Genomic DNA, 7,354 nt, shown 5'->3' on the forward strand with positions numbered 1-7,354 from the left:
CCAGCGTTCCAGAGAAATTTGAACGAACTCCGAAGGAAATTCAAGCCGGGCGGCCTAAATCAGGCCGGCCGGCCTACATTTTTCATCAAATTGGCCAAGGCAACTTACCTGGAATAAAGTACACCGAGCCTGCACGTCTGCAAAAGGGCCACAGAGATTGGCCATAGGTGCAGGCCGGCCAGCCTATCCTAGGCCAGCCGGCCCCACCTATCGGCCTCTCCACGAGATCCTTCGCGTGGTGCTGGTTCGATCCCTCTACTACCCTATCCTTCCTGCTTTCATTCAAAATTCATGCTGATTAAATTCAAATAAAATCGTGAACGAATTGCATAGGAAGAGTGAAATCGTTTCATGAAACCAGAATGTGCTAAGTTTTATTTCATATACAAGTACCTTTCTACCTTGGAACACATGTTTAGTATCACTTGCCATCTTGCTTATTGGTCTTTGTGATATGATGACATGAGGTTGTGCAAGTTCCTAATTCAAAGTCTTGGAAGTTTTTTATTTTGAAAACACAAAACAAGGTGACTCTTGTGCTTAGTTTGTCATATACCTATTCCAGAGCCTTTACATTATTTACATACAAATTCAAACCTATAGTTTTCTTTCTCATTATGAGCTCGTGCAAACGCCATGCCTCTGAAGTCAGTTATGGTTGTACATCGCTGTGGGTCATACACGTACACGGTCATCACTCCAAAGTCCTCCATGTGATTGCATAAAGCACTCCATCCTCCTGAAATAATAAGAAAAGAAACATATGAATGGCATTCATGCTAGTTCAACTCAAAAAAAAAGAATGAGAAAGGGGAGAAATGGAAGATGCTTGAATACCACTGAGGACTTACATTCCATTTACACTTGCACATGACCCGAGTGATGAACATTCTAACTACCAGGAGACATTACGTTTGCGCTTGCAATATGAATGTGTAAGACATGCAATCACCCTTACCCGAGCTCCACATACTCCTAGTGAGAAATTGAGCAAACAAAGTGAGGTTTGAATAAGATGAGTGAATGAGTGGTTCGAGCAGGAGAGTACGCCTTGGTTTTATAAAATTCAGAAAACCCTTCCAAGTGCTATGAAACAGGAACTAGTGACAACTCTCATCGACTCGTTCCAGAGATCAATGGGTGAAGACGGCAGCGCTAGCCACCCGGAATCCACGGTATGAAGGGAAAGTTTTGAAATAACGCTTATGCATACCCGATCTTATGAACCCTAGACTTTGCTTGATCCTCAGGATCTGTTTCGACTCTTTTTGCTCGGGACGCGCAAAGTCTAGGTGTGGGGGTGTTGGCGATCATTTTCAGTGATTTCTACCGCCAACATTCCTTCGGATTTCAGGCTCTCAGGACCATAATACATCAATTTTCACTAACATTAATGAGTTGCACGAGTTTTGGTAATTATTTGATTTCAGGAACACAATATACGAATTTGAGCCAAAATGGGAGAAAACCCAGGCTAGCCGGCCTAGGCTAGGCCGGCCGGCCTACCACTGTGCCAATTCGTCATGCAACTCCTCAGAAGTGGTCCTGAGCACATTATCAAGCAAAGCTCAAGTGCTTGACACAAGAACAATCAATCAAGACCAAAAGGCATGCACCAAGTCCAATTGGGTCCACATTTCAGTGACAAACCACTCAACCAAGACCCAAACCGACTTAAGGAGCATCATAAGACCTAGGATCAACGTGACATGGCAACGGAGGGCCAAGATGTGCTAGAGCCAGGCCGACCGGCCTAGGAAACATGTGGAAAACGCCGAGCAGCTCACAACCGACTCCAAGAAAGAATCCAAGCCATCCAGAGAAGGTCGGCGCCAGATGGCGCAATCCCCAGGCCGGCCGGCCTAGGGGAGGCTGGCCGGCCCCACCTATCATCCTCTGGAGCTCCCCCTTGGCGTGGAAGTTAAGCTCAACCGCCTTACCGGCTTACAACTGACACCAACCTCTGAACCGACCCTAAAGCACTATAAATAGAGCTCCACCTCTCACTTGTAACACACACCATCCATTAGAGAAGAGTGTTCACTCTTGTGCTCTCCTTGTATTAGAATAGGGAGAGAGTGAGGTGAGAGCTTTGGTGCAAACCAAGCTTAAAGGAGCGGACTTGAGTTCTCTCGGTCTTACTCCATATTTTGTACCCACCTCGGAGGAATATATATTTGAGTAGGTTCCTCGTCTCAACTTTAGTTTCTCGCTAGCTTTACTTTCTTCTTTAGTTACTTGTTTAATTATTTTCTTTGATCTGCGGGATCCTGAGTCTGCGTAAGTAGCAAGTTCTACTTATCTGAGGTTGCTTTCTATCTAAGTACACAGTACGAGCAAGTAGCTCGATAGTTGTGGGCGTGGTGCCTAGGCTTGGTTAGCTATCTCAGGTTGTGTTCCACCCCACAGTACCATTGTGGTAGGCGGCAGGTGGTGACAGCCCTGTCCGTCCCTCGTAGTCCATCACATTCGGGTGTTTTCATAGCAGTAGTGCCGACTGCCATTGGACTCCCTTCTCACCCCAGTCTGAGTCATTTCCTGAGGCCGCCGAAGCAGATCGAGTCAGTAGTTAGATTGTCACTAGGTAGAGTAGTAAGTTATCTGGAGTTAGGCCCTCTTTCCTCTTACCTTTTCTCTCTTGGTGTGTCCGGTTGAGTAGTTCTAGATTTGGTTGAAGCTTTACCGTTCCTTGGATTCGATATCCCAGGTATACTCCCTGGTGAAGGCTACATCGGTCTCCGTACGCTTGCGGAGTTATTCATTTAAGCTAAGGAGTGCCAACACACTTCACCCGGGAGAATTCAGGGTATCGTATTTTCCACGAGGAATGGAGGTGTAACAGTCTTTGAGCTAGTTCACCCAGGAGAACAAGAGATAGGATAGCCTAGGCAGCATGGTTTATCTAAGGGAAAGGATCAAGGGAGGCTACGCTCTGCTGCTATTTGTTTACTTCGGGCACTGGTCTGATCCTGGTCTGCCAAGGAATATCCGGTATTGCTCTATGTCAAACCCAGGCAGGGGGGAGTACACTAACCACATAGATTGTCTCCGTAGCGGACGGACAGGGTTGTCACCACCTGCCGTCTACCCTACAATGCCAGCTGAGCTCGAGACAAACAAAGGTAATCTAGGGCCTAGACACCACGTCTAATCCTTCGATTACTACTTTAGCGGCGATCAGGGTTTACCCGTCTTTATCAGGGGCCCTCTACTAGAGTATCCATCACAAGAATGGACGATGAACCCGCAAATGAATAACAACAAGGAATAACTTTACCAAGAACATAACCAAAAGATAAACTCAGGTACTTACTCAAATGATTCGTACCTCGAGGTACAAGCAGAAGAAGGATGCCGACAAGCCCGGTACTCCTCCACACTTCTCCTCACACACTCCCTATCCTAATCAACATCTTTTCCCCACCAAAGTGTATCATGAATTGTGTTGTGTGTTGAATGGGGGGCTCTCCTTCTCCTTATATAGCCTCTCCAAGGGTGGATCCCCGGTTAGACTTGCGAGGTGGCACTATGCACGTCCGGGATAGATGTAGGGGAGCCTTGGGAGTGTCCTGGAGAAAGTTGGGCCTGAACGGGCCCAGAAGGGGGTTGCCCGAACCAAGGGTTCGGCCACACCCTTGCTGAGGCCGTTTGGGCTCATCTTCGGCCGACACACTCCTTGTGGGCTCCTTATGTAGATTTCTGGGAGCATTCCTGTAGATATGTTGGTTTAGCATGTCATTTGGGCCCTGGGATCCATGTGCACGCTGCTGTGTTCATTGGAAGTGTCTTTTCTCTTGGGCTTGGGCTAATTTGCCTCAGGATGTAGGCCCTCTAATTCTCGTGCGCGCGTAGAACGTACTGATCTGTACTTTTCCCTTTGGTTGAGAACGGTTTTCACCCGTATGCAGATATGGCTTCCTGTAAACAACAATTCACCAAAACTTGTAGAAATGATTAGTATCAAAGTCCTAATTCTAGTTAGGTGTTTATTTTGGCACATATCTTTGCAAGAGTTGACAGTCAATTTTAGCACTTCAGGACCGTCAACATTAGGCACCCATAATGGGTAATTGCCCTACTTCTCTTCCTGCACCCGCCACAGGTGCTCCCCAGAATGTGCCCAATACACATTCCCGGCCAGTAGCTTGCCCCCGCTAAAAGCCCTATCTCTTGCTCCTCACAAAGTGGATCTCAAGCATGCCAAGACTATCATATCATGGAATTTCCCATACCCATTCTCTCTCATAGTAACCAAAGCATCCAAGAATCAATCAAGGTATAATAGGGAAGCAATGAATACGGTATACAAGTAGGCCATGCAGGCTTGTCTCACACACACACAAGTAAGCAATAGCAGTTCTAACAAGCAATGCCTAATAGGAATTCAAGTCATAGATGGGCGTGAACGTGGTAACTCTTCGTTGTCCTCCGGGGTCTCGGGGGCTTCTCATAGTTCGGGACGTCCTCCTGGGTCTTCCGGGCGTCCGGAGCGTCGATCAACTACTCCTCGCAAGAACCTATTCGTAATTACGTATAACTATAGGGACTAAAGTGCAAATATGCACCAAAACTGCTTAAATAATATCCGACCACACAACAAAACCTAATCTAACACATAGATCATGATTTTAGAAGAATTATGAAAGTGGTTTCATAATTTTTGGAGCTCCGGTTAATTTATTATGAATTTTTGAAGCTTAAATCATTTTCAGGAATTAATAAATGGTTTCGAAAAACAGAAAAAGAATGTCAGTGACACGTGGCAGCCTTTGGGTGTGCCACATGGCATGCAGACGTCAGCACGACATCAGCATGACATCATCCATGGTCCGGTTTGCTGACCTGCTGACGTCAGCATTGACCAAGTCAACATTGTACGTTGACTGGTCAACGGTTCCACAGCTCGGGGGGTCCACGTGTCAGCCACTGGGTCTCACTGACAGGTGGGACCCACATGTCAGTGTTGGGTTAAAGGAAAAGAGAAAGAAAAAGGAAAAGAGTTAGCGGGCTCAAAGCGCTACGGGCTGGCTCGGCTCGGCTTGGCAGGCTAGATCGAAGATGGGCCGGCTTGGCTTGGCAGGCTCAGCTCGGGATATGGCTCGCGGGCTGGCTCGGTTAGCACCAGCTTACTGGGCTGAAGGGAAGGGCTCGGCCCACTCCTTCCTCTCCTTCTTTTCTTTTCTACATTCCTTCTTTGGCTGACAGCCCTGGCCCACGCATCGGCGTCATCTTCCTCTCTCTTGCAACTGGGCCCCATCCGTCATCCTCCACGAGATCAGATGCGGCTTGCACGTGATCCAGTGCGGCTCAGATCCGTGTGGCCAAGGGTGCATGTGTGGCTGGGCAGTGTGCGTGTGTGTACGCGCGCAGGCTGCTGGCTCCCCAAGCCGCGGCGCAATAGCGACGGCGGGGTGCGGGCGAGGTCAAGGCGAGACGCGTGAGGCGGAACGGCGGTGCATCCTTCGGGCGGTGGTGGCGAGGTCTGGGACACGGCAAAGGGATCTCGCACAGAAAGAGGGACGGGACACCTAGGCTACTACGGAGGCTCATCGGCGGCAAGGGCAGCCGGACAGCAGGGAGAGGTGGACGAGCGGCTGCGGCGGCGGGCTTACCAGACAGGCTTGGGGATGCGGTGCTCGGCGCCATGGCGAGGTGATGCAGGCTGGGTCAACGCAGTGTCGTGCCACGTAGGTTCGCCATTGTCGTCGTTCGGGGCGCAGGCACAGTGAAGCTCCTCGACGGCGGCGTCCTCTGGTAGTAGCAGCGGTGTCCTCCTCCTTGGCCTCCTCCTTGGCGCGGCAGCAGCGCGGAACCCCTCCTCTCCTTCTCATTCTTCTCCCTTGTCTCCGAGCTCTCCTATGCTTCTCCCCTTCTTGGCCCTCTTCCTCTCTGTTCTGCTCGTGGCGGCGTCAAGGGGAAAAATCCCCGGGCTCTTGGGTTCAAGGCGGCCGATTGGGGGTTTTATAGGGGCGCCTGGGCTGGGGCTCCGAGACAGGCACCGGAACGGCGAGGATTTTTGGCGTCCGTGCCACAGATGAGTGGCGAGGATCAGGGGGCTCGCGGTGCTGGGGTTTGTGGGGCGGCCAAGGCAAGGGCATGGCGCTAGTGGTCAAGGCGGGGAAAAGGCAGCGCGGGTCGTGGGCTTTCGCGAACAGGGCCAGGCGCGGCCATTCCCACGCTCTGTCGCATAGCGTTGGTGGCGGTCCGCGCGGCGTGGCAAAAGCAAAGGGCGGCACCGGCGTGAGGAAGGGGAAAGCAGAACAGGGCACCCTTGGCAAGTGGAGCCCTGTTGGCAGCGGCACTACGCGAAAGCGGAGCGCACGGCGACTCGGGCCGGCTGGGCTGCGTGTGGAGCGCGCGCGTGCGCTTGCGCGCGGGACAAGCTGGGCTGGCATAGAGCTCTGCGGGTCGGGCGGCCGGTCTGGTGGGTTTGCAACGGGCCGACGAGAAAGATGGGTTGGGTCTGGTTAGGTGGTTTCAGCCCAGAGGCAGAGTTAGCATTTAGTTTTAATTTGAATTGGCTGCATTCAATTTAAAACTCACACAAGTTCAAACAAAAATATTCAAACCAAAATTTGAAACAAGGTAGATTCAAATAAACTCCAACTCCAAATATTTTCACACTAGCAAATCAATGTCTTTAATTTAATTCAAAATTTTAATTTACTAGGAATTTAGAATGGATGAAATCCTACTTTAGTGCATTTATCTACAACATTGCCACAAAAATTTTGAAGCTCACATTTTTGGAGATTATAACATTCCGTAAAAATACAGGACGTTACAGTTGACTTACCCTGCTATCACATACAGAAGTGTCCATTCCGAAAATGATTACGGAATAGTCCCTGGATCAATAGCTATCACATACAGAACTCATTTCAATTGGATATCACAGACATACAACGCTGAAAATCATTACATGGGTTTAATTATTACATAACCCAGAGGGTTGTGGTACGAAAATCAGAGTACAAGCCACTTTGGGCTAAAGGAAAACAATCAGAAGTCGGAAGCGGTAGCTATTCTTCTGGGCACTCTTCGTCTTGGTGTCTCCTCTCCACAGGCAGCTCAGAGTGTAGCTCGAACCATCCTTAGCTTCATCCTTCTTCTTCGGGCTTGATCCGCGAGTCGAATCCTTCATCTACCAGACTATCCCCAAGGACGGGATAGGTTCGCGTCACGATCCGTATGCAAGCTTTAAGTGGATGCAAAAGGGTATAAAAAGTAGCCAATGGATAGGCTGAGGTTTCCTATGCAAGCACAAGTATATATATAAGTTATCTGTCACTCTCCGACACGGGCTATACCGGCACTGGTCAAATCCCGGGGCGGTGCAAGAACTCCCTCGCCC

At 49.6% G+C, this 7,354-nt stretch overlaps 1 long non-coding RNA gene across 1 annotated transcript; it reads right to left on the bottom strand.

Moving 5' to 3' along the window:
• Positions 1-481: 481 nt before the first annotated feature.
• Positions 482-6,201, bottom strand: LOC120712038. The gene is made up of 2 exons (XR_005690617.1): positions 5,613-6,201; positions 482-739 (listed from the first exon to the last, which is right to left on the bottom strand). It is a non-coding gene; the product is annotated as an uncharacterized LOC120712038 (long non-coding RNA).
• Between the last annotated feature and the right edge of the window lie 1,153 nt (positions 6,202-7,354).

Source organism: Panicum virgatum, chromosome 6K, assembly GCF_016808335.1.
Source record: "Panicum virgatum strain AP13 chromosome 6K, P.virgatum_v5, whole genome shotgun sequence".
Lineage (NCBI taxonomy): Eukaryota > Viridiplantae > Streptophyta > Magnoliopsida > Poales > Poaceae > Panicum > Panicum virgatum.